The sequence below is a fragment of the Schistocerca serialis genome, chromosome 5 (assembly GCF_023864345.2).
Source record: "Schistocerca serialis cubense isolate TAMUIC-IGC-003099 chromosome 5, iqSchSeri2.2, whole genome shotgun sequence".
NCBI lineage: Eukaryota > Metazoa > Arthropoda > Insecta > Orthoptera > Acrididae > Schistocerca > Schistocerca serialis.
This window is the reverse complement of record NC_064642.1, coordinates 388,900,609-388,924,517: the sequence shown is the minus strand read 5'-3', so window position 1 is coordinate 388,924,517 and position 23,909 is coordinate 388,900,609.

Below are 23,909 nucleotides of genomic sequence, written 5' to 3'. Positions count from 1 at the left end.
TGCAATCAGAGCCATTACTCGTCGTAGTATGGAATTCAAGAGCGCCTGACTATGCTACTGGGTAATAGTCTGCCACGTGTTTCGTAGGCGCGCCCACAAACCATCAGCTGTGGCTGCCCGAATATCTGAACGAAGGAGTTGCTGACCGACCAAATCCCACACGTGTTCGAAGGGCGATATGTAAGTTGAACAGGCAGGCCAGGGAAGCAGTGGTACTCATCATTCTTCGACGAAGGCTTGCACATTCCTCGCCAGCCGGCCGATGTGACCGAGCGGTTCTAGGCGCTTCAGCCTGGAACCACGCTGCTGCTACGGCCGCAGGTTTGAATCCTGCCTCTGGCATGGATATGTGTGGTGTCCTTAGGTTAGTTAGGTTTAAGTAGTTGTAAGTCAGATGTTAAGTCCCATAGTGCTTAGAGCCATTTGAAACATTCCTCGCCACATGCGGTCGGGCATTGTCCTCCTGAGATGTTGCTTGTGGAAAGGCCTGCAGGAGGGGTAGTGCCTCACGCTGAAAAACTTCCCTAATGTAGCGTTAGCTGCTCAGATTGCCCGATTGCGTTCACCATGATGGCATCGAAAGAGTATGTGGCCATCACTACAGGTCAAGCTGAAGCAGTACGCGTCCGAAAACATTACATTTTGCCACTCAGTCCGCTGTTGTCGAAGTTCACGTGCCCATATACAATATACTGATGGAAGACTGATGATGATACGACTGAAGGGTAGTTCAAAAGATTTGGTGTTAACACAGGTATATATGCCAACCAGTCAACATAGAGATGAAGAAGTGGAAGATTATTATGGGAAGATACAGGAACTCAACGGGAAAGAAAATAGAAATCCCTGCATTATCATCATGGGGGACTGGAATGCAGTTGTGGGTGAAGGAAGAGATGAAGATACAGTAGGAAAATTTGGATTAGGAATAAGAAATGAGAGAGGTGAACGACTAATTAGTTACTGTAAAGAAAATTCATTAGCAGTGGGTAACACGTTATTTGAACACCACAAAAGGAGACGTTACACATGGATATCAAATTTGAATAGGGAAAGAAATCAGTTGGACTACATCCTGATACAAAAAAGTTTTAGGAACTGTTTAAAGATTGCCAAAGCTTATCCAGGTCCGGATATAAATTCAGACCACAACCTAGTAGTGGGAGAAATACAAGAGAAGTTGAAAAAAGTCTGGAGGGGTAAAGAAAAAGAAAGACTAAACACAGAAAGACTCATAGAGGTAGGAAAGGCACCAAGTTTGGAAAACAGTTTTATGGAAGAATGGGAAAGAGGTAATGTTGATGAAAGTGTTAATGACAAATGGATAAAAATGAGGAAAGGACTCATGGACTCTGCCAAAGAAGTACGAGGAATTAGAATACCCCAAAGTACCAGGAAAGAATGGATAACAGGAAACATGTTGAAAACGATGGAAGACCAGAGAAAGTGGAAAAATGTAGAAACTGAAGAAGGCACAAAGATGTACAGGAAACTGAATAATGAATTAAGAAGGAAAAGTGAAGAAGCAAGGGAAAAATAGATGAAACAGAAATGCAACGAAATAGATAAAATGGAGGAAGAGGGAAAGTATGAAATGACGTATAGACTGGCTAGTGAGATAGTTTTCAAACGTAAAAGAAAGAGGAATAACATGGCAGTATATCGTACTCCAGCAGAAGAACCAGAGGAGGTTTTAAACAGATGGCAAGAATATACTGAATGTCTTTTTAAGGGGGATTAAATACAAAGCGAAATTAAGGTTGAAGAGGAGCAATATGTGCCGGAAGATGGAAAGGGATTCACCATCTTGGAAGCAGAAGTAGAACAGGCGCTGAAGGAGATGAAGAATAGGAAGGCATGTGAAACTGATGATTTGCCAACAGAACTGTCGAAGAGTCTGAGAAACAAGGCAAGAAAAGAAGTATTCTACCTCTGTAACGAGATATTTGACAAAGGGGAATGGCTTGAGGATTTCCTTGCAACAGTTATGATACCAATAGAGAAAAAGAGAAACACTAAAAAATGTGAAGAGCATAGGACCACCAGTCTAATTCCTCATGCAGCTAGTCTTGCTGAGAGCGTTGAACAGATGGCTGTATGGCAAGCTGGATAGAAGTAATGAAGAGGAGCAATTCGGATTTAGAAGAGGAAAAGGTACAAGAGATGTTATTGTCCTGTTAAGAACTATAGGGGAAAGATTGTAATGTCCCCACAGAAAATACCCTCTACCACGCACCAATTAATCATTGTCAATCAAACAATCCACATTCATTCACTTTGGAAAAGTTATCTGATCAGATTTTCTCGTAATATATGCGGCGACAGCTCGTCGACGCCAAAGTATTTTCTAGTGCGATTATTCTTTGAAATAACAGAGATGCATATATTCATTCTCCATGGTTGTTAGAGTGGTAACTGGGACAGCTTCTGGAGTATCTGTTGAGGGACTGACGTGTTTCTGAGAGATACATATTCTGCTTTTCTTCTCGCTAAAGCGAGCCAATTAACATTTGTGCCGCTAGCGGTTTGTTTGAAGAGAAAGAGACTGTAAAAGGAAAATAATTAAGGCGTGGAATCACCGGAGATCTGGATATGTAATGGAGATGGATTTAATACACAATTTCCTTCATAAATAAGGTATGTGACTTTTTTGTTCTGGAGTGAATGAACGAATGAGTTTTTTCTGAACCATTTGATGATCACGTTGGCCCTGTAATTAGTGGGGAAGTTTCAGCTGTGTCGAAGAGAGCCTGCAATCACTGAGTCTGTGTTAAATCGTCCAAAAAGGCTTCGTACACATCTGGAATTCGCAATCTTTCGTAAAAGGAACAAATTGTCCACACGATTGATTCTCCCGACTGAATGCAGTGTTTAACAGTAATAATAAATGTAAAGATCTCTTACAGCAAGCCAGCCGCAGATTACCAAGACGAAGGACTCCACCAAAGATTCTATTTGGCTGAATTCACGTAATCAAATATTATATTAAAAACTGTACATAGATAAAGGAGAGAAAGAGAGAGAGCGAATGAAAATAGAGATAATACTAATAATCCTCCATTAGTCTAACTTTTCGCCTGTCTTATCACGGATCAGCCAAGAAATGGGAGGCCCTTACTTTACTGTATAGATTTATGTGTGAAGGTGAAGGGACCTTAAAGGCAACAGATACACGTCTATACAGACAAGACATTACACAAAGTTAGCGGCTAGCTGCATTCATCATCTATTCTTAGATGAAGAGATGACAACTTATTATCCGAGCATTTAAAAAATGTTAAAAGATATATGGAAAAAGGCAGAAAAATTTTGCTGTTTTTATAGATTTAGGAAAGGCTTTTGACAGAGTTCACTGGAACAAGCTGATGGATATTTTGAAGAGGAAAGGAGTGGACTGGAAAGAGAGACAACTGATACATAATCTATATTTACACCAGAAAGTAAGGATAGGGATTGGAAATGAAATGGCAGAGGGAGGCAGCATTGGACGAGGTGTTAGACAAGGTTGTTGCCTTTCCCCACTGTGGTTTAACACATACCTTGAAGAGATTATTGCGAAAGGCTTAGATGGGAAAAGAGGAATATGTATTGGTGGAAAGAGAATAGAATGTATAAGATTTGCTGATGATGATGATGAGCGTTTGGCGTCATTGGCCGGGAGGCCCCTCGCGGGGCAGGTCCGGCCGCCATATCGCAGGTCTTATTACATTCGGCGCCACAGTGGGCGACCTGCACGCCGGATGGGGATGAAATGATGATGAACACAACACAACACCCAGTCCCTGAGCAGAGAAAATCTCCGACCCAGCCGGGAATCGAACCCGGGCCCAGAGGACGGCAATCCGTCACGCTGACCACTCAGCTACTGGGGCGGACAGATTTGCTGATGACATGGTATTAGTGGCAGAAAGTGAGCGTGTGACGTCGTAAGTTATTGCGCGATAAAAGTTAATGCTGTAAGCTATATTGCAGTACAGTTTGCAGTATTGGAGCCGTTGGCTGTGAAGGAGACCGCAAGTCGTGTCTTAGCGATGAGTCTGTCATGTGCACCTGTTGCTACTGCAGTGTGGGAACGCGCCAGCGTGTCATTTATCAGGAGCTTATATTCAAATCCCCTACTAATCTAAATAAAACGTACTAAACATTAACCGATTGTGTTGAAACTTCGTATACTATTATTTGGTATTTACAAGAAGATCTCCTCCAAATTTCAAAGCTGTACATATTATAGTTTTGGAGATTCATAAAATTACCTGAAACACCCCAAACCGATACTAGTAAGATTAAATTCAGTTAGGAACAATAACAGTTTATCTTTTGATATCATTTAAAAAACATAACTAGAACTCTCAGTATGCAGAACAATTTATTTAGATTTTTATAATTAAAAATGTTCACTAATTTTCATTTCATAGATTAAAAGTCAGACAAAATTTTAGTTGTGTCTTATATTGTTGTGGGAATAAATGAGTGAGAGTGTGTATGTGGGACATGTGTTAAATTTCAAGATTAATTTTATTTTAATTTTGTTGTATTAAACATTGTGTTAGTATTTGCATTTTGGAAGACACAAATCAGAACTAAGTAGTCCCCGCGCACAACTAGTTAGATATGCAGAGAGTGGAGTAGAATCGAGAGAGTCGCTCGCCAGCTTCGGACACGGAGGACACGTTAAATGTGATGATTCGCATCATGTGTAAAATGACGGAATATTGATTTCCTCGCATTTAATACGTGTCATGGCTAACGCTGATATAGTTACGAACAGTTTGATGAATGTTTGGAGTTTCGGGAGCTTTCTGTAGGGAAGTTAGTCGCGTGTGAACTTTCTGCCTTTATGAAAATTCCGTGTGGTATATTCTGTCTTCGGTTACGGAGTATTGGGCGAGCAGTTCCTTTTAAAGAAACCCACTGAAAATGACCGAATGTGAAACTCATTTATAGTAGTGGATCTGTGATTGTGGGAACGCGTCATCAGTAGGGTCGGACTTGTGTAAATTTCTGGCTGCTTTGCGTGTGAAATTTGGTTGTATGAACAGGGAACAGAGAACAATAGATACATAAGTTAGGTAAAAAAGGACTTGAAAGCCCATTTTCATGTGTGCTAGAGGAAATAAAAAGGCTTATCTACTAATTTTTTGAACATATACTGTGAGAAAAGATGCACCATATCATCACCCGAAATTACGTTAAATCACTATACAGGCACTGAAATGTTGCTAGAGTTTACGCGGACTTTGCAGGACAGATATTAGGCGATGTCTTTGTTCAACGCTGCTTTTTCGTCGTCTTGTATCTACGCTTGCAGAGAAAAGGGACAGCGAGCAGACGCCGTACTGAGGTAGGTGAACATTCAATGTTGAGCGGTACGACGGACGAAACGTATCATAAACCAGCGCCCGCAAGCGGACAGTGAACAACATGCTGAAAGATCTGAATAAAGCTTTTGTGGAATATGGGATGCAAATAAACACAGCAAAAACAAAGAGTATGGTCATCAGTACAAGACGCAGACTGTCCAATATTAAAATAGGACAATCTACCATCAGCCAAGTAAGTGCATTTAAATATCTTGGAAGCACAGGAGGTGAAAACTCGAATTGCCATAGTGAAGGAGGCATTCAACAGAAAGAGGAGACACTTTTGTGGTAAATTAGATAAACGTCTAAGGAAAAGGCTTGGCAAATGTTTTATCTGAAGTGTGGCACTACATGGAGCAGAAACATGGACGCCGAGACGAGAGAATGAAGAAAGATTAGAAGCATTTGAAATGTAGATGTGGAAGAGAATGTAGAGAATAATCTGGATGGAAAGAGCGAGTAATGAAAGAGTACTGGAAAGGGTTGGTGAGAGAAGATGTCTGCTCAAGGTTGTAAGAGAAAGGAAAAAGAACTGGTTGGGACATTCATTGAGAAGGGAGTGCTTGGTAGCAGATGCTTTGAAAGGATTGGTTTGTGGGAGAAGACTGAGAGGAAGAAGGAGATACAAGGTGACAGCGACATAAAGGGAAGAGGAAATTATGCAGACCTGAAGAGGATTGCAGAGGACTGGGCAGCCTGGAGAATTACCATGTGAAAACCTGCCTTTTGGCGGAACACTGATGATGATGATTATGATGATGTGCTCAAAGCAGTCTGTGGCATTGGCGGTTTCTTTTCAATAGGAGCCAACGCAATGGCATTCGTGCCATCAGTACAGCTTGAAGAAGGCGACATCAAACCGTCAAGTAGACATGTCCACACGAGTAGCAGTGTTTTAACGTTGCACCAGCATGGTGGATGAAGCTGTTCTGTCCTTTACGGCCAATCGGGCAAGATGACGACCATCTCACGCTGTGGTCACATTGTTTACTTCCAGAAAGAACCCTGTCAGCGCTGTGTACGGCCCTCTTCTCTCCACTGGTTCCACAAACCTCTCACCGTTGAAGCAGTGTGCCCTGTACGACCCGCAGTATCACAGAATGATAGACCCGCCTTCGGAGACCGATCATTCTGCCCGTTCGAACGCACTCACATGTCGATATTCCATCCCGTGATGTCGACGAGACATGGTGGTGCCTGGTTACCCGCTCCGTATGACGGCTCCCCACCGACTGAGCGTGACCTTTCCGTCACATAAAAGAAGATGCTGTCGGGCTTACGTGCATGCCACCTCCCTGCCACTTAAATAACTTATTATGGTGCGGCTGTTCTACACGTCCTCTCATCGTGGAGCGTTGTAGACCACTGCTTCTGAGTATTTCACAGTAGTGTATCACCAGCGGAGGCTGACGCCGTACTGAAGTGTGCAGTTGGCCGTTCGAGAGAAACGGCTGCTTTCCTACGGGCTGCTTGAATCTACACTTTACAGTTACTACAATTCAAGATTACATTTCTTACATGTAATAACACATGAGGAATTTAAGAGCTAATAAAAAAACACAGAAAAAGCTAAATACGTAACTTGCTGCTCTGCTGGACTACCACAGGCGACAGCTGGAACTGGGTGAGGAGACGATGCCAACAAGTAGAGACCACAGCTAGCTTGTCTTCGTCTGGCCCTCTGAGGGTCCACGTTTCGTCTCAATGCATCCACACTCCTGAACTGGTGTTCCCAGCCGCCACTACGTAAGTTTTCTGGCTGCGGGGGACGCCTTTCTGCCATCAGCAAGGATGTCTCGAAGGCCACTGCTCTTCCACTGAGTCAGCGCCCAATATACATTCCCGCTGCCACAGGGACATGTACACCACTGGGAGTTATGCTGAGGTAGCAACCCGTTGCCTGGCAGTTTGCACACGCCACAGAGATACCACACCAACAACAACATTTGTGTGGAAGTCTTGCAGAATGAAGTATCTTAAAACTGGATGAGCTCTCCTGACATGCTATTTTGGGGAGAAGCGAGCATCGTTCCTTACATTGTCGATAGTATTAAATTTTTGTCAGAAGAAAATCAGTAATTATGAGTGACATGTGGGTCAGCGATCAGCAGCACCATTTCAACGTGGTGAGTGGAAATAAACTTTTTTTTTTTTTTTTTTTACTTTTTCGGATGCGATTGCGTTTATAATGACCAACAGCTTGAATCAAAGGTGCGTCTGGTGAAAGTGGACTCAGTAATTTAAGCGTCTTTAGGGGGCACGCTGAAGAAACAGATGACGGTATGCACCGTATCAGGTGTAGTGTACCAATGTACGCCGTTGTCTCAGTAAGCAGCAGTAATTCGTTTTAAGTGTAAGAAGCCTGGACATCATGGCAGGTAATGTAGTGACAGCATACGGCTGGAACTCAGACGTAATGATTGGAAATGCCTGTAGCAAGACAAGTAAACATTAATATTGGTATTAAGTCCTTTCCTATAGTATTTTTGTTTTGTTTTGTCTTTTTGTTAGTGAGGGTTACCACTATGGAGGCGGTTCAGATGTTACTGAATCATATGGCACAAATTCATGAGGACAACACTGGCTTTCGTGAGCAATTAGATGCGTTAAGAGAGGATAAATCTATACACAGTTGTACCACTACCATAGTTACTCTTTTTGTGGGTAAAGCTGTGGAGAGGGAGGCGGGGGATTGGAGGGAGGTAATGTGTTAGCTTGTATAGAGAACCTATTAATAGGTGCGAAGCTGTGATGTTGGTCAAAAGAGCAGTTGTTGCATATCGCCAAGTGAAGTTTAGTGGGAGATGCCGAAATATACGTGATATGTCACGAAGAGTTGGTTAATGCTCAGATATCAGAAATTCAGAGGACACACTTGGTACAGTGATACAAGTGGCAGAATTGTTGACGATATTACAGGGAGCAGCTGAACAACATATCGCAAAAAACCGGAAGTGTCCATGGAGCGTTTCCTGGACCGAGTTAAAAAGGTTAATCCCATTACATAAGAGTTGTGGAAAAATGATGATATTAATAGGGTTCTACTGTAAGAGGCAGAACAATGGCTGTTGGACGCTTTTTTTTCGGCGGTTGAAAGTCTAGCCAGAATGTTCTAGAGAGTTAGCAGGAGCCATAGGAGATACGATAAAGTTGGAGGAAGCCGACGTATCCCAAATTACGACCACAACTTGGGGTATTATTTGACGGACCATCTAAGGTAGTTGTTTGCCTATTAGTTCTTTTTAGCATGGGCATGACGTCCTGCTGCTGCTAAATAGCGGATATACCTGACGATCGGGCTAAGATTCTGAAACCATGATAGTGTATAGTTAATTCTGTCGTGCAAGATTTCGGTCAATAAAGTATTTTACAACTGTGGCGGATTTGTTTATCATGAACATATTATATTAACCTTCAAACATAACTGACCGTTTGTAATCTCTTAGGGACAGACTGACCACTAGCTCATTTAGGCTATTGTTGAATTTCCTACCAATTTTTAATTTCCTGCCGTTTTATACACAGGGAAGCTGCCTTATGTCAGAGGGGTGAGAGACAAAGCCCCTTGTTTCAGAATTTTCGAACCCAGAGAGAAGAGGCTGACCTTAAGGGGCAATACGCTTTGCTCCAGAGCAGTACAGGAGGAGGACATAGAAAACCACTTAACACAACAACAGAAGCATTAGAAAACGATAGGGGTGTTACCGAACAATTGGGAATAAGACTACAACAGCCTTTTTTTGTAGAAGAATCGATGGGAGAGGGGATGGCGACGTCCTTTGTTCCTGAACACCAACTGGACTATTTGAGTGGTCATTGACCTAGATGACAAGGGAAAGCCAGACACATGCTTTTACCTCAGGTGTACGTTTAACTGTATTTACTTTTATTTGTGCCTCCGTGGCAGGCAAGGTTCTAGTTCTGTCCAGTTTGTAACATATTCTGTTGTACTGTAGTCAGTGTCAGAAAGGTGCCACTCCCTTTTGGGTGGTGACCAGTTTTGTAGGAGTGGATGGGGTGGGGGGAAATTTGTATCGTAAAACTGAAATTCCTTGGCATGGCTCTCTGCCTGCTTACCGGCATGGGCGTGCCTGAATTGTAAATCCCTGTTCCCACTCACAGAGTACTTATGGCAGCTTGTAGTCTACATCAGCACCACTCCAAGTCTTTCTGTGGCGGTGCGGGAGAACAGTCTGCTGAACAGAGAAGTTACGTCAATACCATCTGGAAATCAGCGCTGTGGCTGCTGTGGAAACAGCTGGAGGCTCTGTGGCATGTCGCTGGGGTTCAGGCACTGGCAGGAAGCCGGGGTTGTCTGACAGTGGGTTGTCCCTAGAGGTGCAGTGAGTGGTATTGAGCAGAAGCGGCCACAACCACTTGAACCACCGCCGGAGGATTCTGTGTACAGCAGATGGCAAGTCATGGTGTGGCTCCAAGCTGCCTTGGGATACTGCCCACGCTTGTTTCGGGGTTCAGTGTTGCTGACCAAGCTGTTGCCATGAGCTGCAGTTCAGTGAAGGAATTAGTTGACTGTCAGCAAGCAATACGGAAAAACGGACAGACTGGAGAGTGGTATGCAAAGAGCTGGGTAGTGTATGGAGAACATAATGGACAATGCGTATCCAGAAAAAGAAATCAGATAACAGCCAGAGATGAGGAATCATGAAGGTTTATTGCAAAAGTGTTCAGAGTATCAAGTGCACTTTTACCTCCACATATATTGGTGGGCACTATCAGATTTTGTCAAAGAGAAGTTGGTACACAAGATTAATAGAAATTTATGCAACCGATTTGTTGATATTAAAGTGCCTCATATACATTGTACTGTCAGATTAATGTCAAAGGCTTGAATAACCATCTTTTTCAGATGTGCAGGAAGAGAGTCAGTGAGGTTCTGGAAGCTACCGACAGGGATGTGCAGTCATACCGACTCCAGTGCCACGGTCAGCTGCGCTAGGTTTCTCGGTGGAGGATCGACCACGTGAACAGCCCGATCGAGATGCTCCCACAAGTTCTCGATTGGGTTTAAATCCTAGGAGACTGGAGGCAAGAGAACTATGGCAAACTCATCCCAGCGTTCTTCTAACCACGCACATACATTACGTTGCATTGTTCTGCTGGCGAGGAAAACCAAACTGCAGGAAGGCGTGGACGTGGTCCCCAAGGATAAATGCATACTTGTGTTGGTCCGCTGTGCCTTCCGGAATGACGAAATCACACAGGTAATGCCACGAAAACAATTCCCAGACCGTTCCCCTTCCTCATTGTTGGCTTTCAGATGTTTCGCGCTGTACATGCCGACAGCTATCTGCCCGATGGAGCATAAAACGTGGTCCACCTGAAAAGACCACCTGCCGCCACTCACTGGACGTTCAGTTGTGGTATTGACAAGCAAATTTCAACCTTCGTAGGCGATGAAAATCAGTCAACATGGGTGTATGGACCAGGCACCTACTGCGGAGGCCCATATGCAGCAAAGTTCGCTGAACGGTCATTGAGTAGTCACTGTTGGGAGCCCCTGGGCTCACCTGGGCGGTCAGCTGCTCAACACCTGCACGTCCCGTAAACATCTCCGTGGTCATCGATCCCCTTCTGTCATCTATAGCCCGTGATATACTACAGTTTCCTCAGCACCGGTTTTGGATTGCGTAATCTTGCCATGCATGGTATACTTCTACCATGGCTTCGTGCGAACAGTTCACAAACTTAGCTCTTGCGGAAATGTTTCCACCATTGGCCGAAAGCTAATGATCATGCCCGTTTGGACATCAGACAAATCATTCTGTTTCCGCATCACGAAAATGATTGCACTGTTTCCGCGTCCCCCAGACGCACTTCATATAGTGCTAGTGCTGCGACTTGCCGTCTGTGAGCAGTTATTGCACTTTGACAACTTATTTAGGTGGTGGTCACATTAACATGGCCGGACCGTGCATTACGTATCTCCGTGTAATTATAGTATCTGTAATGTTATTGGGGTAGATGATGGAGGTTGATGCTAGTTGAATATACCTCTTTGTTGTGGCAGTTGTTCCTTTTCACCGTACAGAGTTACGCTGGGGCGCGCTTTACTAGGTTTTCATATCTGTTGTCTATTGGTGCCCCATTTGTCTGTAACAGGGGCCGAGTAAGATTATTGTTTAAGGATACTGTATCTGCTTAGAATAAATTTTTCATTATTATTATTTTCAGCTGCGCCAATTTAAAAGAATTATTCCTCAGTGAAACATTTTTTTCTTTTTTTTACTTTTTATGTTGACTGTCAAGGATTTCTGTTGATTTCGGTTAAGCTCCTATGTTATAATAACTGTCTGTCAATAAAGCTTACTTCAAATTATGTCCATGCTCGCACAACCCAAAACCAGAACCCCACTAAACGCAAATCCTGGCTCAAATTATGACTTACTCATCAAAAGGGAAGGTTCACGCTGGCGCCCATTGCAAATCCGGCTCGTGTCTTTGACGGAGGGGACGTCCCTAGCAGCTACCTCGCTCCTCGTTCTTTACCCAGTGCATTTCCAGTTGAGACGACAATAAGACAGCAACAAAATGCATTTTATGTTCTCCCTGTGCCCAGAAGTAAAATTCGTTTCAACGGTATGGTTCAAAGTGGTTCAAATGGCTCTGAGTACTATGGGACTTAACTACTGAGGTCATTAGTCCCCTAGAACGTAGAACTACTTAAACCTAACTAACCTAAGGACATCACACACATCCATGCCCGAGGCAGGATTCGAACCTGCGACAGTAGCGGTCGCGTGGTTCCGAACTGTAGCGCTCAACGGTATGGTGTGATTTTTCGCCCACAGTATGCCATTACATCTCTAACAGCTCAAAGTATTCAACGACACTGGTTGTTTATGTAAAGGGAAGTCCACAGGTAACCTCGCGTGCTCGTTCAAGACGTAGGGCACGTTGAATAGTGTTTTGCACGTATTCGCAGAAGGCTACTCGACGTATCAGATCAGGATTACCCATTCCTCACATGACTGTGTGGCGTGCTTTGCGGCTATGTTTGTCTCTTGAACTATGCAGGATTCAGGTGGTAGAAGCCCTTCATTGTGCTGATAAACAACAACTTCATGAATTCATTATGGGAGTGGATATAAAGGGTAAAAGTTTCCTTTCACGTTTACTGTTCCGTTCCATTAACGTGTTATTGTGAAACACAGATTCATTTATTGCATTGACTGCCCCATCGGTTCTAATTAGAATATGTTAATAAAATCATATATGTTAACAAAATCATATATCATAGTCGATTAAGAGACACGCACGAGTGTTGCGTTTTCCATCAATAAAATCATATATCATAGTCGACCAAGAGGGAGGCTCTCCAAGCCTCATTTCCTGAGAACAGATTTACACCCCGTCCTTTTTTGCAGAAGAGACGATTACAGGAATAACATGTCTGGATATGACGCAATCTGGCTATTTGTTTAATTCCGAAAACATGCTGAAAATTTCCTTGTCAGTAGCACTGAGTACCTTCGCACTGATACACTTTGTGATCAAAAGTATCGGGACACTTGGCTGAAAATGATTTACAAGTTCTTGGCGCTCTCCATCGCTAGTGCTGGAATTCAGTATCGTGTTGGCCCTTCCTTAGCCTTGATGACAGCTTCCATTCTCTTCAATCAGGTGCTGGAAGGTTTCTTGGGGAATGGCGGCCCATTCTGCACGGAGTGCTGCACTGATGAGAGGTATCGATTTCAGTCGGTGAGGCCTGGCACGAAGTCGGCGTTCCGAACCATCCTAGTGGTGTTCTACAGGTTTCAGGTCAGGCTCTTTGCAGGCCAGTCCATTTCAGGAATGTTATTGTAAAAACACAACACCATAACACCACCGCCTGTTGGCACTACCACTACACATGGTGGCAGATGACTTTCACCGGGCATTCGCCATACCCACAACCTGCCATCGATCGGCTCATTATGTACTGTGATTCGTCACTCCACACAACTGTTTTCCACTGTTCAGTCGTCCAATGTTTACGCTCCTTACAGCAAGCGAGGCGTCATTTGGCATTTACCGGCATATTGTGTGGCTTATGAGCAGCCGCTCGACCATAAAATCCAAGTTTTGTCACCTCCTGCCTCTCATAGTACTTGATCCTGATGCAGTCTGGAATTCCTGTGTGATGGTCTGGATAGATGTCTGCCTATTACACATTACGACCCTCTTCAACTGTTGGCGATCTCTGTCAGTCAACTGCTTGCACGGTTCGTGCTACGTGTCCTTTCACATTTCCATTTCACTATCACATCGGAAACAGTGGACCTACGGATGTTTAGAAGTGTGTAAATCTCGCGTACAGACATATGACACAAGCGACACCCAATCACCTGACCACTTTCGAAGTCCGTGAGTTCGCGGAGCGTTCCATTCTAGTTTCTCACGATGTCTAATGACTACTGAGTTCGCTGGTATGGAGTGCCTGGCAGTAGGTGGCAGCACAATGCACCTAATATGAGAAACGTATGTTTTTTTTGGGTGTCCGTATACTTTTGATCACGTAGTGTACCTGTTACAAGGTCATCTGATCTCATCATGCTATGAGGTTTCTTTTGTGTGTGTGTGTGTGGGGGGGGGGGGGGGGGGAAAGGGGTGGCGTTGCAAAAATTTCTTTTGTGGGGGGAGTGTTGTAAAAGTTTCAGATTTCCAGCAGAAACAATTTCTGTTTTATACTCTGCTTCAATAGTAAAATAAAAAGCTGCAGATCTTTCGTTTCCTACGTTTCTACCTTTTCTTCTAAATTACTAATAATTTTAATTTACCACCCCAAATTTCCCTTATTACATTTAATTTTCTTTGTTACTTATCTTTATTACTTGGTGTTTTTTGCTCCTGAAAACAACACTTGCTTATAATTTGGAACGATTTACGTTATTGCATGAAAAATTGTACAATGTACTAACTTTTTTAAAATGCTAAACAATATGTCTTTAAATATACAGTAAATCAAATGAAGTGGAAAAAAATGTGAAAGTTTCCATCTGCGTGTCTATCCCTCCTACAACTTTGGATGAACTGTGACAGCACATAACAACAACAGCAAAAGCAATAACTTCAGATATGATTGCAAAATTATGGGACGAGTTTGACTATTGTCTCGATGTTTGTTGTGCATCCAGTGAAAGACACACTGATCATTTGTGAAAGGTAAATGTAGAGTATAATCTTATGTAATAGCAAGAAGCAGTCCAACTTGTAAGTCGATGCATGTAAAAATGTTCCCTAGGAAAGCCGGGTGATTCTTTTGGAAACAAAAAAAACTAGTAGTTCTCTGCCTTAATTAAATCAAACTATTCACAGAAAAATTCTATATTCATTCACGTAGAAGACGTAGTTTTGTGCAATCAAATTAAGTTTTTGAATCAGTTAGGTGTTTCTAATGTTTCTACCATAAAAGAGCGGTACATAATTCTCTGACATGAAACTGTTGCACTCAGGAATAGGCAAAAACCGAGGCCAAAACATTGACCATAAACTGAAGTACACTATAAATACCATATAATCTTGTGAATTTGAATGGTCTTTTGAGACACAATGTCTAAGGTAAGACAACAATGTACAATCCTCAAATCTGAATCTGTTTCATTCAGGAAAAATGGAAGAAATCAAAGCCACAATACTCACTACGAACGGAAGCACATTCAAAAGAGTGTATTCTCAATGAAAACACTAGATTTATGGCCGGCCGGAGTGGCCCTGCGGTTCTAGGCGCTACAGTCTGTAACCGAGCGACCGCTACGGTCTCAGGTTCGAATCCTGCCTCGGGCATGGATGTGTGTGATGTTCTTAGGTTAGGTAGGTTTAATTAGTTCTAAGTTCTAGGCGCCTGATGACCTCAGAAGTTAAGTCGCGTAGTGCTCAGAGCCATTTGAACCACTAGATTTATGTATATCAAAAATATTGAAGTACACGCATAACATTTCATGGCTCAGTAATAAAACTGATAATTTTATCCCCTATGAAACAGGAAGCTGCAGTACAAACTCAGCTGTGTATTGCTGATCCATTTCTCTGCAGAAAAAGTTTTACTTATTACTAGCCGCTAGAACGCTTTTACGTGTATAGCACTGAATAACGTGAGTCCTAAGTATCGGCGAGTTGCTCGAAAAATTTTCAAGTGGAAGGGCTGAAAATAAGCGAATATTTAGTTTTAGCTGCTTCGTCACTGGAATCATGAGCCACGGTTCGCTTATCCGCAGCGAAAGGATCTCAAGAGAACGAAATGTAATTAAGACGGCGCGACGACGAGACGCCTTGGCGCAAAAATGCTGAGAGGAAAGTTTAAGCCCCCGTCCGGGACTCGTTTTGTTTCCTAGCAAGAAAGAGGAAAAAAATCGTTATAACTCCATCACTGCTGGCGCATTAATAATTAGCATTAGCAGCTCTCCGCTATAGTCTTAGGGAATTACGGTTCCTCTCTTTTTTTTAGTAAAAAAAGAAAGAGGAGCGAGAGAGGGAAGAAGCTTAGACGGAAGCCACGGGCTTATTCCGTTCTGTATAAACGATTGCACTTAGCTCTCAGCAAGAGAGAGTCCCGGGAACTTTTACCGGTCGGCCGAGGTGAATACAAACGCGGCGTGAAAAGCGTTTACCGGATTATGAGAGGAAGAAGTAAGAGGACTGCGAGCGCTCACCGGGCACAGGCAAAAGCGAATAGGCCTTGTAGCGGTTAAAGAGGAGTCGCCGGGGGTGTGTGCGAGTGGGCTGACGGAGAGAGAGAGCGGGGAGCTGGGGGGATTACCGCGGGCAGGCGCGCCAACTGCTGGCGGCAGACATTCCCACGCGGTCCCCGGCCGCAGACAGCTTGTTCCCACCGCTACATCTTGTTCCTTGGCAGACACAGTTTGAGTACGAGGCAACCGCCTAGAGACTCGACAACTTGCGAATTCTGGCTCACTCATCCCCTGTACCCAGGCTGCAAGAGTTCACTACAACTCTCGGCCAAGCAGCTGTTGCCACTACTGAGAATGGACAAGCTGTTACACTCTTGCTCTTCCCCCCCCCCCCCTTTCTCCTCCACTGTCTACGTTTAATTTTTTATTTGGGTAGCGCTGTCAAGTATCCTGGGAGCGGCCTTGTGAGAAGTTCTGTTAAGAAAAGTCACACAGCAATAATTAATAATATAATAAAAAGGAAAGGGCAGAAACATGCGCTGTTCGTGTGACAGCCTCGTACAGACTGCAGACAAAATTATTTCATCCCTCACTTTTAGGCAGTAGCGTAAGAACATTGGACTTTATTGCATACATTTCCATTACCTATAATATGCATATCACTATAAAATGTGTGACAGGCAGTAATCTATAAGATACCGTTCTTTGATGTTTCCTCGATCTCCATTCACAAGTAGTGCATTGACAGAATGCATCACAGCGAGCCGCTATATTTGTCCTCCACTCTCCCACATTGTTATTATTATTATTTTATCTTTGCACTGACCAACTGGTACCACATAACAAACTTAGTTTCCCTTCTTTGTTTGATCTTTCCTGTTTTCCAGTATTCTGATTTCTCTTCCTATCCTTCTTTCTGTCAATGTTGTTCCTGGCTTCTCACTGTTTTCTAAATATAGTCATTTATTTTTAAAACCTTTCTGCTTGTTACTTCCAAATTTTGAAGCAATTTTTTTCTATTCCTTTTCTTATTTCTGTCTTATTGATGACTTCTTTCCATCAGTCTGTAGCCATTCATTTACTGGAGATGTCAAAATAAGACTTATCTTCCTTGTCATTACATCTGACATTTACTATACATTTTGGTAGATCTTCGTGTTACTTGTAATTTTCCAAGTACTTGTAGTTTCTATTGCTCTCATTATTTTTCTAATAGTGTGTGCAGCTCATATTTCATGGTTAATCATTCACATACATACAAATAACGTGGTATCACCCCCATTATATATTGTTTTATATGTATTTCCAAAGATTAATTTCTTGTTGTACAAAGTTTTAATTAAACCATAGGCTCTTTCCATTGCACTAACTTTTATATCTACATCAATTTTATAGTCCATTCTATCAAATGTGTTTAGATATAGTAATTCTTTCTATTTCACCTGCTTGTGTTTCTGTATATTTTGGTGCAGTTTTCTTTATATTTGTCATTAACTGTAATACTAGTTATATTTGATATTCCTTTCAGAAAATTTATTTGACTAACTGATTCTGTGAAATTTTCTGACAAAATTCCAAAATCATCTGAAAAAGCTAGGCAGTTTACCTCAGTTGCATTTGATTTCCTTCCTAGAAATATTGGTTCACGTTCATGGCTTCCAGACTCCAAATTCCACATCATTACAAATTATTCTAAAACACTTATTGTTAATGCTATCATTATTATAATTAGTATAAGTTTTATTTGTTGCTGGAAATTTGGAGGAAATAATAATAACACATCATGGAAGACAACAACAAAAGCAACACTTTTAGATTATTGCCGAATAACTAAAAACAAATAGCACTAACATGCTAATTTGTTCTGAAGTGATACTGTGACATAACCCTCTTTTAATATGATGGTTCCACGAAAAAAAAGGATGTAGGTTACAGTCTCCATAAGGTGTATTATTTCTTGATAAGAGAATGCTGATGATACTATTAAGAAATTAGCGTTTCAAGTTGTTTAATATCTTGCACACAGTAATATTGTAGTCATAGTACGACTCACAAGAAAAAGAAAACTTCTTAGGTTTGGTGCACAGCCTTCCAGCTACGTTAGCCTATTTCATGGCGTAGATGTTGAAAATGTTTCTGTGTATCCGTCAAATCACATCCCCACACACCATCCAGTGAGAATTAGACCATTGTTTTCTAAGAAAACGCCTTCCTTTTTAGGTCCAACATCTCTACCATAAGATGAATATAATCGTCTGAAAGGTGGTATATCTTTTGTCCACAATTTTCACTTGGTGAGATTCGCTTGTAACGATAGCAGACAATAGAATGTAGGTGGTTCATCTTGCATAAACCAATCACGTTCCTTTTCTATACTTTTTTTTCTTTACCTATCTTTTTTCTCCTTTCGCTGTTGACCTGACTCAGTATTCGAGACCTACACTATTGTCACATAATTCTTTTAGAGCTCATATTCGTGACAAAATTTTAGGAAATTTGAATAAGCTGTAGCTAACCAACACAATTTTTATCTGAATATTTCGATTTTCACTCACTACAACAATCCACACATCTCCTACATCAGCGTACAAATTCACTCAGGATAGTCTGATCGATTATACTGTTTCTGGAGTTTTCACCATTCACATTATTTTCGTTACAACTGTAAAGATAACTAATTTTTTCTCTCAACTTTTTTCTTGATGTGCCGTTGGGTTGCTTATTTTCGATGTTATAGACATATGTAGACCTCTTTCGTTGTTCTTTATCACAAGTATTATTAACAAAGGTATGTTGATTTCCTCTAAATCTCGCCTTAGAAAAAAATTTCTTCGCTGCTGGCATTTTCTTTACAGAAAAGATGGAAATCACTACAGCGGTTCACGTGACCAAAGGAACGAAAGACACTTATCTTCATCTTGTAGCAAGAAATTATGTTCACCTATCAGCTACGAAACAACCTGGGAAACCACCGAAATACGAATCAAAGTCGCTTACGTCTCGTGGAGACTAAAGTTTATTGTGACATGAAAGTGAGCGTGGCACCACAACTGCAGCGTATTGTAAATCGGTTAGCACCTTGAATAACACTCATTAGAATCGTATAAAATAATACTCGTTTTACAAGGAAAATTCGAGTGTACTTGAAATGACAAAAAATGAAATTTGTGAGCCGCTTTCCCATATTTCCATCTTATCTAATAACACAGTGCACTCAGATAAATTTGTTCTGTTCGCACAACACTAGATTACTTGTTGACTAAATCATGAATCTCTGTATATTGTAGATTTCCTACGATAGTGATGACATTATTTAAGTCGGTAGTGGACAGTACTCGCAATACAGCATTTGGGAAATCATGCTGATTATTACAAACGAAGAAAATATGGTTATAGTATACTCTACTGACAGTGAGGATGTATGATGACAATCTCAATGGTAGTCGTGCACACGCGGGCGCCATATGCATTTTGAAAACTTGCAACGACCCCCTTAAAGGGAGGGATCTATCTTGGTAGGATGAGCTGAACAAAAAATATCCAGTGCGTGGGTACAAAAAATAAACAGGAATTTATCAAACGCATTTGTTGAAAGTATGATAGATGGTCCTGATTAATCCATAATGAAAGATTGGCAAGGGTTACCTAGCTACCGACATAACACCAAAAGGAATTCAATTACTCCACATTTACACTCCTGGAAATGGAAAAAAGAACACATTGACACCGGTGTGTCAGACCCACCATACTTGCTCCGGACACTGCGAGAGGGCTGTACAAGCAATGATCACACGCACGGCACAGCGGACACACCAGGAACCGCGGTGTTGGCCGTCGAATGGCGCTAACTGCGCAGCATTTGTGCACCGCCGCCGTCAGTGTCAGCCAGTTTGCCGTGGCATACGGAGCTCCATCGCAGTCTTTAACACTGGTAGCATGCCGCGACAGCGTGAACGTGAACCGTATGTGCAGTTGACGGACTTTGAGCGAGGGCGTATAGTGGGCATGCGGGAGGCCGGGTGGACGTACCGCCGAATTGCTCAACACGTGGGGCGTGAGGTCTCCACAGTACATCGATGTTGTCGCCAGTGGTCGGCGGAAGGTGCACGTGCCCGTCGACCTGGGACCGGACCGCAGCGACGCACGGATGCACGCCAAGACCGTAGGATCCTACGCAGTGCCGTAGGGGACCGCACCGCCACTTCCCAGCAAATTACGGACACTGTTGCTCCTGGGGTATCGGCGAGGACCGATCGCAACCGTCTCCATGAAGCTGGGCTACGGTCCCGCACACCGTTAGGCCGTCTTCCGCTAATGCCCCAACATCGTGCAGCCCGCCTCCAGTGGTGTCGCGACAGGCGTGAATGGAGGGACGAATGGAGACGTGTCGTCTTCAGCGATGAAAGTCGCTTCTGCCTTGGTGCCAATGATGGTCGTATGCGTGTTTGGCGCCGTGCAGGTGAGCGCCACAATCAGGACTGCATACGACCGAGGCACACAGGGCCAACACCCGGCATCATGGTGTGGGGAGCGATCTCCTACACTGGCCGTACACCACTGGTGATCGTCGAGGGGACACTGAATAGTGCACGGTACATCCAAACCGTCATCGAACCCATCGTTCTACCATTCCTAGACCGGCAAGGGAACTTGCTGTTCCAACAGGACAATGCACGTCCGCATGTATCCCGTGCCACCCAACGTGCTCTAGAAGGTGTAAGTCAACTACCCTGGCCAGCAAGATCTCCGGATCTGTCCCCCATTGAGCATGTTTGGGACCGGATGAAGCGTCGTCTCACGCGGTCTGCACGTCCAGCACGAACGCTGGTCCAACTGAGGCACCAGGTGGAAATGGCATGGCAAGCCGTTCCACAGGACTACATCCAGCATCTCTACGATCGTCTCCATGGGAGAATAGCAGCCTGCATTGCTGCGAAAGGTGGATATACACTGTACTAGTGCCGACATTGTGCATGCTCTGTTGCCTGTGTCTATGTGCCTGTGGTTCTGTCAGTGTGATCATGTGATGTATCTGACCCCAGGAATGTGTCAATAAAGTTTCCCCTTCCTGGGACAATGAATTCACGGTGTTCTTATTTCAATTTCCAGGAGTGTATTTCAATAGCGAAATACAAAACACAGCAAATAACTATCTTCAAAACTCACCAATTGCACACGAGGCATTACACTGTCCGAGTTACGCATAATACGCACTTGATTGACTCACAGGGTACTGGACAATAAATAAAAGATGTATTGACTCCATAGATCGCAACAGAATCAACTTTAAATGACGTAGCAGGAATAACTGCTGTATCTATGGCATAAGGAAAGCTGTTATTCAGATATGCACAGGGACAAATACGTGCACTTAGCCAGATAACGAGCAGTACACGATAGCACTAGATACACTGTAATAAAAATCCATTCCCGAATCGCAACAGAATTGAAATAACAAAAATATGAATCACGACTACGGCTTTCTAACGTTATCGTGACGTTAATAAAATTCACACGATGATTCCTTCCGTGAAATTCAAACACTGAAGCGAGAACACACATACCAGAAGCTACAGAATCGAGCCTCAAATTAATACTGTTCCAAAATCAGACCACGATGTCCGAAGAACATCGCATCTTTCAAAATTTAGGCGTCGCACTGAAAGAAAGTCCGCCAAAAACTAGTCTCAGCCAACCAACGCTCTTGGCTACTTGGTGACATTTCTCACTCCAAGGCCCTCTTGGACTTTCGCATCCCAGAGAAAAATCCTCACCATTATATTAGTGCCCAATAAGAGCTCTTGGCTCGTTGTTACCTTATGGGACAAGAGGAGACGCTTGTGCCTCCCCTTCCCATTCTGAGTATTTTTGAAGTGTTTTGACCGGACTAACGTACCACGAAGAAGGGCGTGCATTCACGCGGTGCACAGGAACCGCCGCTGCTGGCGCCACGGAGCTGCCCGTAGGAGTTCTTCTTCTTCTTCTATGCATTCCTACTTAAAATTTAGCGTGTAATCCCACTGCTCCGCATGAAAGACTTGCGATGGGCCCTCTTCGCCAAAGTGCCACCTGTACTTTGAAAAGCCAAAACGTTGATACGGACACGTGACACGGTAACAAAATTATGTAAGCGGAGCAGTGATATGTGGCAACTTTGTCGAAAGGGCGCAATCCTGGTGCACTCACAAGTGTTTCGGAGCACACCATTCATTGTTGAAGCAGCATCAAAGCACCCCCACGAGTTCACATGTTGACCCAAAGACATCGTCAATTACGATTGCAGAGGGCACGGGACCATCGGAATTCGACCGTCGAGCAATTAAGACGTGTCGGTTCTTCAGGTAAATCCGATTTTTGCTACACTAGGGCGCTGGTCGTCTCTACAAACGACGTCTTGAGGTGAATAATTTTCTCCGACTGCCTGTCATCGCCTTCAAAACTGCAGCATCACGTCAAAATTCACAGCTTAATAGACACCAACCCTGTTATCCACTATGAACTCGTATCGAAGTATATTAAATAATTTTGAAATGGTTGCTGCTACACAAGTGGAGCTTTTAACCGGGGAACTGCGACTTCTCAGGTCTAGTAAGTACTGAGACCCGAGGCACTCTTTGTTGTAGAGTTGTGTTACGGATACATCTCGGCTGATTTCGAGGGTAATAAGGCTACTTTCTAAAATATAGATCTTAGATTTTAACTGGAACAGAAGTGTGTGGTGTTGTGTACTACTTCGCACACAACGATATAGAAGATGTGGTTTGAAGAGTGATGCAGCAGCTGTCGTCGTAGGAAAGCTGGACAGGAGCAGAAATTATTTGCGAATACGTAAAGGGGTACAGTAAACAGAAGAATACAGTAAACAGAAGTTTTACGTAACTTGTAGCGTTCTCCCAGATTGCGAAAAAAGTTTACGAAAGAATAAATAGCTAGTCCAGCTGTTATAAAAACTAAAGAGGATCGTGCACTGTGAGGCTCCCACTACTAACGCATAAAAAACTGTTGAAGGCAAACTGAGACTGAAGACTGCAAGTGAGACTGGGCCGTGTAGCTGACGCCGGGCATTCTACATCACGGCGGCAGAGGGAGCTCTTTGTCAGTGCTGCTGAAGGCGTGGGTCAGCGGAAGCGCGTTACTGGATCCGCCAGATCTCCGTGCGACCGCTATCGGAGTCTGTCGGAAACGTGCTTTCCCATTGCCAACTGTGAGACGCCTGTAGGGGTAGTATAGATCTATGATACCACAGATGGTTCTTTCAGTTTCTTACGAAACTGTTCAGACAGCCAAATAAATTAAAATAAAATTCAATTCGTTTTATTTCAGTATCGCACTTTCAGTATTTTACCTTTTGATTGCCACGGAATTTTTAAATATTAAGGTTGTGTCGCAATGAGAGTGCTCGCGCTTATATATACAGGGTGGTCCATAGATAGTGATTAAGCCAGACATCTCACGAAATAAGCGTCAAACGAAAAAACTACAAAGAACGAAACTCGTCTAGCTTGAAGGGGGAAACCAGATGACGCTATGGTTGGCCCGCTGGATGGCGCTGCCATAGGTCCAACTGATATCAGCTGCGGTTTTTTTAACAGGAACCCCCATTTTTTTATTACATATTGGTGTAGCACGTAAAGAAATATGAGTGTTTTAGTTGGACCACTTTTTCCGCTTTGTGATAGATGGCGTTGTAATAGTCACAAACGTATAAGTACGTTGTATCACGTAATATTCCGGGAGTGCGGACGGTACTTGCTTCGTGATACATTACCTGTGTTAAAATGGACCATTTATCAATTGCGGAAAAGATCGATATCGTGTTGATGTATGGCTATTGTGATCAAAATCCCCAACGGGCGCGTGCTATGTATGCTGCTCAGTATCCTGGACGACATCATCCAAGTGTCCGCACCGTTCGCCGGAT